Below are 14,141 nucleotides of genomic sequence, written 5' to 3'. Positions count from 1 at the left end.
ACTGACCCCTGTAAATAACCTTTAAAAATAAATTCTATTCACCTATTTCAAAACAAAGACACAGGCAGAGTCAACCTTTATGCCAATGTATAAAATCAGAACTTAATTGAATCAACACTGGTTATCCTTTACAGAATTAAGCATAAAAAATGTTCTATAATTAGTCTGCTGTGGCACTAGATAATGTGTGCTCATTAGCCATAATATAGACTCTTATTTTAGTGTAGAGAAGTTATTACAACTCAAAAGAAATATTAAACTTAGATTAGACAATATTTATTCCCCAAGTAAGTAAATGTTAGTATTTTCGTGGGCAAAAGTCAACATGTATTTAACTAGAAGCCTAGAATATCTCATTTAATCAGACAATAAGTATTTGCATGTTATCCTGTCAATAATACAACTCCATCAAAATTGTTAAAAATCTTTTCCATTTCCAAAATCTTAAAGAGGGATCAAAATAAATTCTTTCCGCTCAGTGTTCCCCTCCCTCCACATGCTCCCTCAGAAATATCAAGCTAGCATTGCAGAAAAAGATTGTGAAAAGTGTATCTGTAGGTCAAAAACATTTGTTTCTCTCTGTCGTACACTTCCTTTTGTCCAGATTTTCAGTTGGATTCCTGGCTAACGAAGCAGAATGTATCTTTGGACAGTACAGTTGAAAACAGTTTCTTGAGCAAAATTTGTACTTAGAAGACTCCCTGTTAAGACATCATTGTGGTGCTCCATTCTTTTAACACCATTCCTGGGGGAAGGAAGGTGGAATCCCTCGTCTGGGGTTGCTCAGGGCCGCAAGGGTGGCTGTCTTCATCCGGGTGGCTGTGCTGTCAGCATTTTGTCTGATGGGATGAGGAGACTTAGGCCCTGTATCAACCATGAAAATCCTATTTCCAGTAAAAATTCTGCAATTTTTATGCCAATATTTGTCATATATCTATTCTAATACTAAATGATTAAGAAAAAAGTAACACTGGGCAGAAAGAAGGTTAGCTCTGTTCTGTTCTCCTGTATGAGAATGTAGCAAAGCAAACAGGCAAGTTTGGATAAATGAAAATCAATACACTTGAAAAGGCCTCTTTCATTCAATTGATTCAAGCTCAGTGGGTAATAGCACAACAGAATGCAGAATGGTGTTAACACGGCCCTGGCGCAAATCCCATTTACAGGAAGTACAGTGCCTACAGCGGATAAGGCTATGAGGTGATTTCATGAATCACAATTAACTCTTTACCACAGAATTGTAGAAATGTTTACAATATGATCTTATCGTCATACCTTTTGAACCTTCCATGTGGCAGCATACCCCTTTATGGTATGTACATTTTTTTCAAAATTTCAAATGTCAGAATAGTAAAATATTATTCTTAGATTTAGAGTTTAAAGTGCTGTTGCAATTGGAATGCTATTCCTTTACAGAAAAAGAAACGGGAGTCACTAGAGAGATTGTGTATGGCTCAGGATTGCGCAGCAACCTGTTGGCCAGGATCGTCCCCAGAGCTGGTGCCATTCACAGTTTACAGCAGCTGGGAGTGTTGGAATCACCTGTGTGCCAACAATTGAGGAGGCTGTGAGTGTGAGTTGAGGCCACAAAGGACAACCAGAGGTCACTAGGTTAGAGTCTCTCACTAATGTACAAGTTTTAGAGAATCTGATATAAGAAAAGATTCATATTTTTTTAACCCAGATTTTGGAAAACCACCTTTCAAAAACTATCTCACATGTGCAGAAACATAGGGTTAGACAAATCTGCTCATTCTTGTTTTATTCATAATAGCAAAAGTAATAAGTAGCCATTCATGGGGGCCTGCTAAGTACTTACTACAATTCATATGAGAGAGTACTATGGGCTGTTAACAAATAAAGTGAAGAAGTTAAATATGTATAGATATGAAGATGTCCAGGTTGTACTTTTAAATGTAAACAATCAATTCACAAACTAATATGTTCTACAGAATGATGTTATTTATTTAAAAAGTACTTCTATGTGAGATTTTGTGTATCTCTCTTATATACCTCTCATACTATCTCATCTTCGTTTACTGTCATACTTTTGGATAGAAGGACAAAGGAAACCTTTGCAGAACAAGGAAATAACCTTTGAAGACTGGGAAAACATATATTAGTTAGCTTTCTATTTTTGTAAGACTGATACTACTAGGTACACAATGCCCATGAGTATGGGCTTTGGAGTGAAAAAATGAGAAAAATGCCCACCTTTGCCTCTCACTAGCAATGTGACCCTGGGACCATCTCTTTATTGCCTGACCCTCATTTACCTTTCTGTAATAGGAAAGTGATGATGCTATTCTCAAATTTTTGATATGAAAACCAAGTTAATTTTTTTTAAACACCAAGCATAGTAATTGACAAATAGCTCCCAGTAAATGGCAGCTTCTAGAATTGTGGTTGTGTTTACAAAAATTAAAATTAAATAAAAAAGTACCGAGAAGAAAACAAACATGAACTAAATTGAATCTCCTCAAATTTACCTCTTTCATTATTTGCTAATGTCTTTCCAGAAAGAGCTACAAATATGTGCACTTTTAAAACTAGTTACAAAAAGCTGGGCATGATGGAACACCCCATAGAATTAGCACTCTGTGAGCCTGAGGTAGGAGGCTGTTGAGTTTGATCACTGGGCAACCAAGCAGTTAGTGAGCCCATTTCAAAAGAAAAAGGGAAATAGTGGTGCTGGAGGTGGAACTCAGCGTGATGGCCTCAGTTCAATTGCCAGAACTGAAAAAGACAAACAAACAAACCGGGCTTATAATTATCCACTGTAATATATCTTGATTGACAATATTTTGTAGTTTTTCTCCAAATCTGTGTAATAAACCATGTCATTTTCATAGCTAAAGTATATTCCCTCTGACATCTATGTGTACCATAATTTATCTAATCATCCTTTACCAGTGGACATTGAAGTTGTCTCTAATTTTTAACTACCACAGATTTTACAGCAATGAACACTTTTTTTGGCAAATATTTTCTCATGTTTTTGAAATTATCTCAAGGAAAATTTTAATGAAAGTGTTTTGGGGGAATGGCATTCCTCATTGAGAAGATAATATAAACAAGAACTGAAGGGAAGAAAAGTTCTCAAGGGGAAAGGGAAAAGTTTAGTTTTAGTTCACAACATGGACTTTGCCAGTTCCTTTGTAGGTACTGCAGGAGTCACTGACAGGTCTTGAAAAGGGCAATGGTGTGATCTGAGCTAGGCTTCAGGATGAGTGGTTTGGAGGCTGTGGGGAGATGGAATGAAGAAGGCGGTGAGGAAAGATGACAGACAGGAGCCTACTGCTGTGAGCAGGGGGAGCAGTGGGAGCCTCCACAGGAGACAGCAACGGCCAGGGACAGTGAGCTTGCAAACACCCTGCGTCTGCAGAACAGATGGGAGGGGCTTGCCCCTTACTGGGGGTCTCAGTCAGAAGAGAGGGGAGTGGCATCAAGGCCAGCTGGGGCTGGCTCTGCGGGGCAGTTCCTGTATCCACAGCAATGCTGGTGGTGCCCAGGGGAGGTCTGACAGGCCATACCCCAGGATGCCAAAAGAGATTCCCCTGGTGGAGACATTTCCCATGGATTGATACTGCTCTTTATATTAGCTGCAGATTTAGTTCTCTCTCTCTCTCTCTCTCTCTCTCTCTCTCTCTCTCTCTCTCTCTCTCTCTTCTTTCCTTCTTGGCAGTACTGGGGATTGAACTCAGGACCTTGCGCTTGCCAGGCAAACACTTTCAAGACAAAAATTATTAAAGGTTTTGGAAAATATAAACATCAGAACAGTCTGAAAAAATATTGTTTGTGATTGCTATGGTTTGGGATATTGTCCCCTGGAACTTGTGCACTGTAAGATGACCCCCTACTATTATATGCTAGTAGTAACTGAAGCTGGAATGATTGCTAGTGATTGGATAATGGAAACTTAGCCTTTTCAGGTTGGTGAAACCATTGATTTAGCCCATTCATTAATCAGAGGATTAATGGGTCCACCAAAGAGTGACTGTTATCAGGAGAGCTGCTCTGTGATAAATGTCTGTTTGGCTGTTCCCCATGAATTCCTTTGCATGTGATGCCCTGGGCTGCCTTAGAAACCAGGAAACCATTGTCAGATGTGCCCTTTAACACTGCAATTCCCAGTCTCCACAAGTATAAAAAATAAACTTGCTTTCTTTATTAATGATCCAGTCACAAGAATGCTTGTATAGTAACAATAAACAGAATGAGGCAGCAGTTTTATTTTTTTCAGCCATTTATTTTCAGTGGCAATATTTTGCTTCTTAGAGTGGCCCTAGATGACTGGGGCAATGGCAGTATCCCCAGCAAGTGAAAAGCAGTAGGTGGGAGAGGAATATAGAAAGAAGGGCAGCAGCTAGGTGGTGGTGATAGCGGGTTTGAAGTCCTTGATGTGTGGTTGGAGATGAAGGTGTGGAAAGGTAAAAAGAAAAGAGTTTTTAAAAGTAAGCACACAGAGTGGGCAGTTCAAAGTAGATGGACAATTCCAGTTACTAAAAGAAGTCTGTTAACAAAAAATCAACTAGTATTCATGAAGCCTCACAATGTGCCCAGAAAAAAATTCTGATCTTTAATCATTAACACTAGAATTAGAAACTATGAGTCAGAAGAGTTTGCCTGGTTATTTGCTGCTTCTCTCAAATGCCATAGAGCCCTCTACTTCACAAACTTTTGGAATGAGATTAAGTTGCAAAGTGTATCTATTGATACACTTGGTATCAATAGAATTAATCTGATTGATACCAAGTTCCTCTGTTTCTGTGGAGTAATGTTGCATTAACTTTTTGAAAATGACAGGAACACTACATATGTTTTTTTTTCTAGTCCATGCTAGTGTGCAAGAAAAGACCTTGGAAATTAGCTTCAACAAAGCTTCTAATCTTATCTCTAGCACTTCACTCGATAAGCCTTGCTCCTAACTCCCAATATAACCAGGACTAAGAAGTTATTTATAGGGCTTCTATTTTAAAATAAACACAGTCCCAGGCAATTATACCCATTAGTCTGGGATTAAGGGAGTTTGTAGGTTGTCAGACTTCAAATGCTACACTCAAACAAAATGGGATGGGTTGATCACCCCACCAAACATGGCTGTTATGGTTTGTATCTAGTTGTCCCCACAAAAGCCTCATGTAAGTCATGAGGCAGACATGGCTCAAGGAGCAGCAAGTGGCTTGAGAGGAGGGGCCAGAGGACCAAGGTGGAGCTCAAGGGGCTGGTCCAGAGAGGCATGAACCATTAGACTGGCAGCATGAGCTTCCCCTCCCCCCAAGCCAGAGGACTCTCTCGGAGATGTGGAGAGGGTCGTCCAGGAAATGGGAGTGCCCCAGCCTCTTCTCCAGACCCTGTAGAATGGAGACAGTGCCTTGAAACCTCCAGTAACTGTGAGCTAACTAAACCTTTCTTTCCTTCATTTTGAGTGTTGGATATTTGTCTCACAACGAGAAAAGAGTAACTAAGACAGAATTTGGTACCAGAGGACTGAGACCATTGCTGTGGCTAAACCTGACCATGTGGATTACCAGCTTTTGGGAATGGCTTATGCGAAGAGATGGGAAACTTCTGGAGATGTCACCCACAAGAGAAGCTCTGGAACAGCTTCGGCTATTCTTTAGGGGAGATTCTGGTCAGAGCTCAGAACAGAAGACTCATAGAAATGTTGCCTATAAAGACCAGGCTGGGGAGCTTTCTGCTGGGAAAAAGGACTGCATTTGTTGTTAGACTCTAGATCATTTGTGTTTTGACTTGGCAAAAAATTTGTCTGAATTTTGTCCATGTCCAGAGACTTTGCCTGAGACTTAGATTAAACATGGAGGACCAGCGGTATATATAGTGGACTAAGCTCTTGTTTAGGTAAACACAAGGCCCAGGGTTCAATGCTGTGCTGGCCCTACCCCCAGGCATGCTGAGCTGGCAACACAGTCTGGGCATGGTGGTGCATGCCTGTAATCCTAGCACTAGGGAGGCAGAAATCAGGAGGATCACTACCAGTCTGAGCTGCATAGTGAGACCCTGCACACACACACACACACACACACACACACACACACACACACACCCTTAAAAAAAAAGAGAGATTAAAACATGGAATACTGATTAATCTTTCAAAGGAAATCTCAAAGCAGTCAAATATTGGGACAGTGGCATGGCTATTGTTGGGGGCTCTTAGTCAAACATATGTTGAAAATGTAGAGCAAAGAGCCCAGCAGAATGATTTAAAATATTGTTGAGTTTAGGCCAGAAAGAATACACCAGGAAGGTTGGGGACTGCAAAGATAGAGCTGAGATCTCCAGTGCCCAGGAGAACAGGAGAGTGGAAAAGCTGTCCTGAGGGCATCACAGGAGGTGGTAGGTTCTCACCTTTTGCAGCCTCAGAATCACAAGGGTGAGGGACTTTGCTCTGAGGAAAAAGTAACAGAGCCCCATGTTCCAAAACTGAGGTGGCGGCCACACCAGGTTGCAGAATGGAGGCAGCAGCCACATCAGATTCCAGAAAGGCACCAGCATGGAGAATTTGTTCCTTGCAAACAGGGTCAGAGTACTCAGTGATCCAGGCACTTGATATCTCCAGTTAAGAGAGAGGAAAGCCTGGCTACTGCTCCAGCTGGTGGCAGACTTTGGCATCATCCATGTGGCATTGGTGTTAGGACATGCAGAATGCAGAAGTTCTGAGTTTAAGAAGGCTTCCACCTATGTTTCAGAGGAAGGCCTGGGATACCAGACAGTGTGCCCCTGAAAGGGCAGTGTGTGAAGCTGAGTGAAAAGCCTATTTAGTGGAAACCCCAGAAATCTGGAAAAGCCAGGAACGTGGATCATCTAAGGGAAACTGCAAAGAGGGAGCAAAGCCAGCCTGCGAGAGGAGCCAAGGGAGCTACAACCACCAGAAGTGCCCTAAGGGTGGAGCCACATGGAGCTCATGCCTTGCCACAGATTGCTTGAGATGTTCCACAAGGACCTATAGGACTTAATGTTTGCTCTGCTGGATTTTGGACTTGTTTTGGCCCCAATGGTGTGTATATGTTTTGGAGTGGCAATATTTATCTTGTGCCTTTGAATGTTGGATATATTTAACTTTTCATTTGTACAGGAGTTCACAGTTGAGATTTTGTCTTGGATCTTGGAGGAGACTTGGGACTTGGACTTTTCAGCAATGCTGAGATTGTTGGGACTTTGGCAACTCTAAAAGATGGACTAAAATGCCTTTTGGACAAAGGGATATACATGAAACTTTGGGAGTCCAGGAGTGGAATGTTATGGTTTGTGTCTAGTTGTCCCCCCCAAAGCTTCATGTAAATTATGGGGTAGACATAGCTCAAGAAGCAGCAAGTGGCTTGAGGAACAGGACTAAAGGACCAGGGCAGAGTTCGAGGGGCCAGGCCAGAGAGGCACGAACCATTGAACTGGCAGTGGAGCTCCTCCTCCCCACCCCTCTGCCCCCCTTTCCCCCACCAGCAGCCTCTCTTGGAGGTGTGGAGCCAGTCAACCTGGACACTGTGGCACCTCAGCCTCTCTTCCAGACCCTGTAGTGTGGGGTGGCAGTGTCTGTGATTGAGGCCACCTCAGGCAGAGAGGAGATGTTTGGTGAAGACAGAGCTGCTGACCCTGTCTCCTGAGCAAATAAGGCTTTGAGGTCTTCCTATGTAATTCAGGCTGTTTTAAACTATGAAACCTCCAGTAACTGTAAGCTAAATAAACCTTTCCTTCCTTTATTTTGAGTGTTGGGTATTTGCCCCAGCAATGAGAGAAGAGTAACTAATACAGTGGTGCAGGTCCTTTTATATCTTTTATGCCCTCATGAGTGCTGACTCCCTTATCTGGATTATCCTTTGATTCTTTCTCTAGAAATATTTATTCTCTAAGACACACCCAAATTCTCTACAGGGTTACTTTTCTTAGCTTTTTTGGGTAGACTAATTTGATCCCTTTCTTTGGCTCTATTTCATTATCTCCACAGCTATACCTCACAATCACAATTTGATTTTCCTACCATTAGGGATATGACCCTTTTTACCTTAAGGCAAATCACTCATCATATTACCCAACCCACAGAAAGCATTCAGATAAAGGGGAGAATCATAAGAAAGTGAAAACCTTAAAACTTGTAGAAAGCTGTTGGAGGGTTCCTCTTCTTATATTTGGATGTTCAGAGTGAGAATTTATAGTCTGGAAGGGGTAGTAGTATTTTTCAGACCTGGGCATGATCCCAAGAGTTGGCAAGAAGCTTTCATGGAGGCTGAACTGACATCTTGAATTAGGTTGTTATTTTTTCTACAATAAAGCACCGTAGACTGGGTGACTTCAGTAGGAGAAATGTATATTCTCATCACAACTTTGGAGAATTATGACACCAATATGTTCAAAGGGATGGTTCTTTTGAGGCTTCTTTCCTTGGTTTTTGATGTTTGTCTTCTTCCTGTGTCTTTCTTCTATTTGTTCCTGTGTCGTCTGTACTCTAATCTCTTCTAAAAAGGCCAGTAGCGAAATTGGGCTATCTCCCAGCCCAATAACCTGATTTCAGATTAATTTCCTCTTCAATGATGCTATATCTAAATACAGTTACAGTTACTAGGTCCTGGAGGTGACTAGAATCAGAAATATTTCTGTTTTAGTGACATAAGCTAATAAATTAGCTTTGCTGTTAGACTACCTTAAAATTTAGTTTTGTTTTATTCCTTTCTGAGGCAGCCCTCTCACTTTTTCTGTAATATGGTGTTTTTATCATAGAACTATATTATAATTTGCTCAGATGTTGATCTATCCTACTAGGTTGTGTATAGAATTCACTAGGATGCAGTTGCTATTCACATCTCTGTATCTCTACTTGCTTAGATTCTGGCCCATATTATGTGCTTTGAGATAATTATCAAATGAATAAAGACCAATTTACCATTAAGAGCAAGAATCCTGGGAGAGTAAGGCCCCTCTTAATCTTTATTTTGTTAACTTTTTTGATTAGCATTTCCTGGCCCATAACCCTAAAATGGCTGCAATTAAATCACTGAGCTTCCATTTATAAAACCACTACAGGGCCGGGAGACAAGCATCAGGGAAAGTAGAAGTTAGAAGCAGAGAGACTCCTGAGGTGATGAAGAATGGGAACAAATAGCAATCATGATTGAGTGCTATGTTTTTAGAGATAGTCAATGTGCCTTCATTACATTTTGCATAATAAAAAGAGACAGAGGAGAAACTTACAATTATCTTCTTTCAATTGTCAAATATGTGTGTAATTTTAGATGCCAAAGTTTAGAACAAGGACAAATAGTATAGTTACAGAAGTGGCAGGAAGTTATTCATTGACAACACAGTGAAGTGCTCATGAAGATGTATGTTAAAATACATTTTTAAAAAGCTCTTGTTTCACTAAGGGACACACTCAGGAAAGCCCTCATACTTTCCAGGGAAAATGTGGCTCCCCTGGGATTTTTTTTTTTATTTCAAAGCAGATAAAAAGATTTTTCATTTTTTCTCTCTCAACTCTCTAGCTCACATGGGTTAAGGATTAATTCCCTAATGGCATTTCACTGTCATTTCTCATGTTAAGATGTCGTGAACTGCTTTTTTAAAGTGTAAAAGTTCTCTTAGCAATTATCATCATGTGCTTTTCCACTGAAGGTGAGTTTGGCTTCCATCCAGGAAACTCTTTTACTATCTATTACAAGGAGCAATTACAACCAGCCCAAACCATTAGATATTTTAAAAAGTCAGTTTACTCTTATGAGGCTGAACTAAGTATGGAACTTGACACAACCACCTACTGCAACAAGTTATTCTTTTATTCTTCATTTTTAGGAGTCAGAGAAGAAGCCAGAAATGAACTCTTGTGCCCAGAAGAGGTTCTGATAAGTATGGCACCAGCTGGCATAGTCCTCTGGGCTTAGGAGGTTGAGTTTGCAGGAGAGGGGGATGTAGTTAAACATATCCTGCCAGGGCATGGTCCAGGGTCCAGAGAGAAGTCTTGGGAGAAGACGATCCATTGTTAAGAGAGGAATGCATATGGTGGGATGGGTTTAGCTACCTGTTCCTGAGAAAAGACAACTATTGAGATAGGAGGGATGTCACTGGGCCAGTGGCACAAAATCACACAAATGAACCCATCCAATGTGTTTCATATTTTTCTCCATTAAGTTTCTTTTGCACTTTTCTTCAGAACTCTGTATCATGTCCCAAATGCAGACATGCTAAAATGTTTCAAATTCCCTGCAGAGAAGACATTCCTTGAAAGTTTTATTAATTGCTATGCTGCTTTTGAGGTTTAGTATATTATAAGGTTTAATGTATTTTCAACAACTCTCAAAACTATATATTTTCTTTTGACGTGTCATATCATATTCCTAGTGCTGAATCAACATGTAATAATACCTGCTATCTTAATTCGGATATGAATGAAGCTAAGTATTCTCTATGGCTTTTTTCTTTCTCTCCACCAAGGGACTTCTCATCAAGATCTTTTCCTGTCCATCCAGTCCAAATTCATGTGTGCTTGTTACATGAATTGCCAGTGTACAGCACCAGTATTACAACTTTCCTACCTCCCATGACAGACATATAAAAAGTAGAAGTAATGCATATATAATAGGATAAAAACATGACTAAGAAACAGAAAAACAAAGACATTCATCATATTTCTACACCAAGACATCACTTCATGTATTTAACATGCACCATTAACACGGCTAAGTTATTATTCTTGGAAATTTCTCATTGTTTTCAAAGCAACATTCTCTAACAATGAAATAGAGCACTGTAGACATGCTTCTCAGTATGGATATCCAAAATGTCACATCTCATTATAAAAATATCATATGTAAGTGAATACAGGAAATAGACAATGGTGGGAACATTTGAGTGGAGTCCGAGGGCACACTGGGGAGTGTACCAGAAGGGACTCACCTGGAGGATTTAGAGAAAGGAAAGGAAGAGGAATGGGAAACCATGGGTGCTGTGGATGCTGTTTGCAGTGGTCTAGGGAGGGAGAAGCTGACACACGGGATAACGGCTGCTGTCTGCCTCAGAGATCCCAGAAGAGAGAAGAGGTTGTTCACAGTATTAACAGGTAACCAGCAATGAAAACCTGCCTGTTGCAATGGAAAACCCTTATAAGGAACCTCTTAAGAAATGTATCTTGAGTGAGATACATGTGAATTACAAGAATGTATGGCTTTTGTCCCAGTTTATTTTTCCATATGCTGGCTGCATTCATGGGAGACATATAACAGGTCTTTGTGGGAAGAAACAAAAAGAAATTTCAAAAGCTGTTAAGAGAGCTCAAATAATGGAGTTTATGCCAGTTATGTACAAGGATCCTACATATCTCAAAGACCCTAAAGTTTGTAACATCAAATACTGGGAGTAAATTTCACAAAGTCAATACCAGTAAACTCACTTCATAGTAAATGCCATTATTGAATCATAGTAACCTTTGGGTAGAAGTGTTTCAAGATTGAAGCTTCCAGGCTGGGGAGACAGCTCAGTAGCATAAGTGCTTCCCTGGCAAGCTCAAAGGCCTGAGTTCAATCCCCAGTTCCACCAAAAGAAAGATTGCAGCTTCCCTCCCCACACACAACATTGAATGTTCACTAAGTAGATTGTGTACTTGAAATGCTGATTCTCGCCACATTGTATATTCCTTGAATAAAAGCTCTGTATGATTGTCACATAAAAAAAGAAACAGTGGTGACTACAAGCTTATTTAATTTTTGGTAAAACTTTTTATTTAAAAATTCCAATTTATAATAACATAAAAAATTTTAACTTGCAACTTTATTACATGAAATCAGATCAATGAATACATGCTGTTTGAAGACAATGCGACTTTAATAGCCACTGCATGAAGAATTATTGTGGACAACTATACATTTTTTATTAAAAATTATGTTCTTTAAAATGTTCTGGTTAATTTTATGAGTACGCACATTTATTTGAGATTGCTACATTTTTTTTTATTCTTTGATGTTATCAAATTCAACACGATGACTGTTACAGCTTGTACCCAGATGTCCACCCAAGCCTCATGCACTCACAGGCGGAGGTTTGTGGAGGTGGCTGGGTCAGTGTGTGTGAGTGTAGATCAAGGACACGATAACTAGATTAGTCCATTGATTGAATTAACATGCTTCTGTCTGTGACTGGATGAATCTCCTGAAGATAGAATCCACCCTGAGTTGGAGTGTCATAGGCAATAGGTCTGTAACCTGGGTGGCATACAAAGGGAAGGCTGGAACAAAGGGCAGCTCTTTTCTGCCAGGCCAGCCATGGATGGTTTCATTTGACCATGCCACCCTTCTTTGGAGCAAGCCGAACACAGACTGAAGTCTCTACCAACTGTGAGCTAAACTTTTCCTCCTTTCATTTGTGGGTATCAGGTATTTGTCACAGTAATGAGAAAATAACCAAGACAAAGATCAAGAGGTTATGTATAGAAAAATGCCTATCAAAATCTTGATGACTAATGCCAACACCTGCTTGGGCAAGTGCAGAGAACAGAATTTAATCCCCAGCACCACATGCTGTGCTGACTCTGCCTCCAGTGTACGTGGCGGCAAACGCCTCTAATCCCAGTGCTGGAGAGGCTGAAAACAGGAGGATCACAAGTCTGAGCTGTGTAGTGAGACCTTGTACCTTTAAATACATTAAAAAAAGATCTTAATGATTTTTGAAGTGTATTGCACCATTCAATTCTACTCACTTTACTCTAAATACTACCAATCACTCCCCTTTCCTGAGATATTTTGCCTTTTTCCTCTTTCAAAAGATCTAGGTAATTTACACACACACTTTAAAAGTAAGGAACATCATAAGATGGGGAAAACAGATTTCTTAAATTTCTTTTCTCTATGAAAGAAACTTTTCTGGAATATAAGGCATTTTATTTTATTGGCTATGAATATTGCTTCTATTTCCAATCAATGCATGAAAACTCATAGCAACTCGTACAGCTTACATATAGATGTCCTCCTCCAGAACCTCATGAGCTCATCAGAGGTGGCTGGGTCAGGGTGTGTGACACTGGCCCACATGCATTAGTCCACTAATCCAGAACTGCTTTAGCATAATTCTGGGTGCAGCTGCATGGACTTACTAAAAGACAGAAATCCCACCTGAGTGGGGGTGGCAACAACTACAAGACTCCTAGGCTGAATGGAATACAAAGGGAGACAGAAAAAGGCAGGCTGCTACCTTCTGCCTGGCCTGCCATAAACTTTGTCTCTTCTGCCATGCCCTTCATCCATGCTGGTCTGTCTTGGAGCCCACAGATTATGGAGTGAGGTCTCTACAAACTATGAACTAAATAAGCTTCTCCTTGACCTTGTATGTGTTGAATATTCAGTCCCAGAAACCAGAAAGGAACTAAGATAGTGTCCATACAAATGAGAATATCAGTTGATGTGATTTTCTTTACAGTGAAGTTTACTGTTTCATCTTACCCTTTTCTTAACATAAACAAGAGACACAGAAATACTTTTATTTTTAAGACAAGCAATTCATGTATGTTTTACAATATTCAACCAAGTAAGACAGAGACAACCTGTGGGCTCCATCGCTAAATCCTGTCATTACCCATCCTAGCAACCTTCACTAGGATGTTGTGCAAGTGTCGGAGGGAACAAGGCCAGCCATTTTGAACTGGGCCCAAATCCATCTAATCAGAGTGACAAATGCCAGCAAGGTATTTTGTTAGGTTGAGGCCATACTTGAGCCGTCATTTCAGATATATTATCCTTCTGGTTGAGACACTAGTCAGTGCCCTCTTATCCTGGCAGTTCACACCCAGGCCTAGAACAAGCCTCACCCATCCTATTCCCAGGTGCTATTCTTGCCAGCTTTAGCTTTCTGGCCTCTTTTACCTATCTAGATGTGTTCACCAAGAATGAACTATGTGGGGTATGGCAGTCAAATAAACTCTGGATGTGAAATAAAAACCGTAGTCATTAGGATCTGGCTTATTATTACTCTTGTGTCATCTTGACACATCACATAATCTTGCTAACTTAACTTAGTTGTGACACATGAAATTTGTTTTTCCAAATCATAGGCCATTCATATGATGGTAATTTTCCCCATCTCTTAGGATAGTTTAACTTGTTTCTGCTTATTCTGTGACCCTTGCTTGACTTATATATTTGTATGAG

General features: G+C 40.3%; 1 protein-coding gene and 1 pseudogene across 1 annotated transcript in view; one reads left to right on the top strand and one right to left on the bottom strand.

Annotated features, from left to right (window-relative positions):
- The window catches only part of LOC101575222 (IQCJ-SCHIP1 readthrough transcript protein), an 890,224-nt gene that overhangs the window by 433,978 nt on the left and 442,105 nt on the right, over nucleotides 1–14,141 (bottom strand). The gene's annotated exons all lie outside the window — the stretch shown is intronic.
- Nucleotides 10,945–11,285, top strand: LOC105743310 (annotated as a pseudogene).

Source organism: Octodon degus, unplaced genomic scaffold, assembly GCF_000260255.1.
Source record: "Octodon degus isolate 3935 unplaced genomic scaffold, OctDeg1.0 scaffold00115, whole genome shotgun sequence".
NCBI lineage: Eukaryota > Metazoa > Chordata > Mammalia > Rodentia > Octodontidae > Octodon > Octodon degus.
The sequence above is the reverse complement of the archived record's forward strand: the minus strand, read 5'-3'. Positions and strand labels throughout refer to the sequence as shown.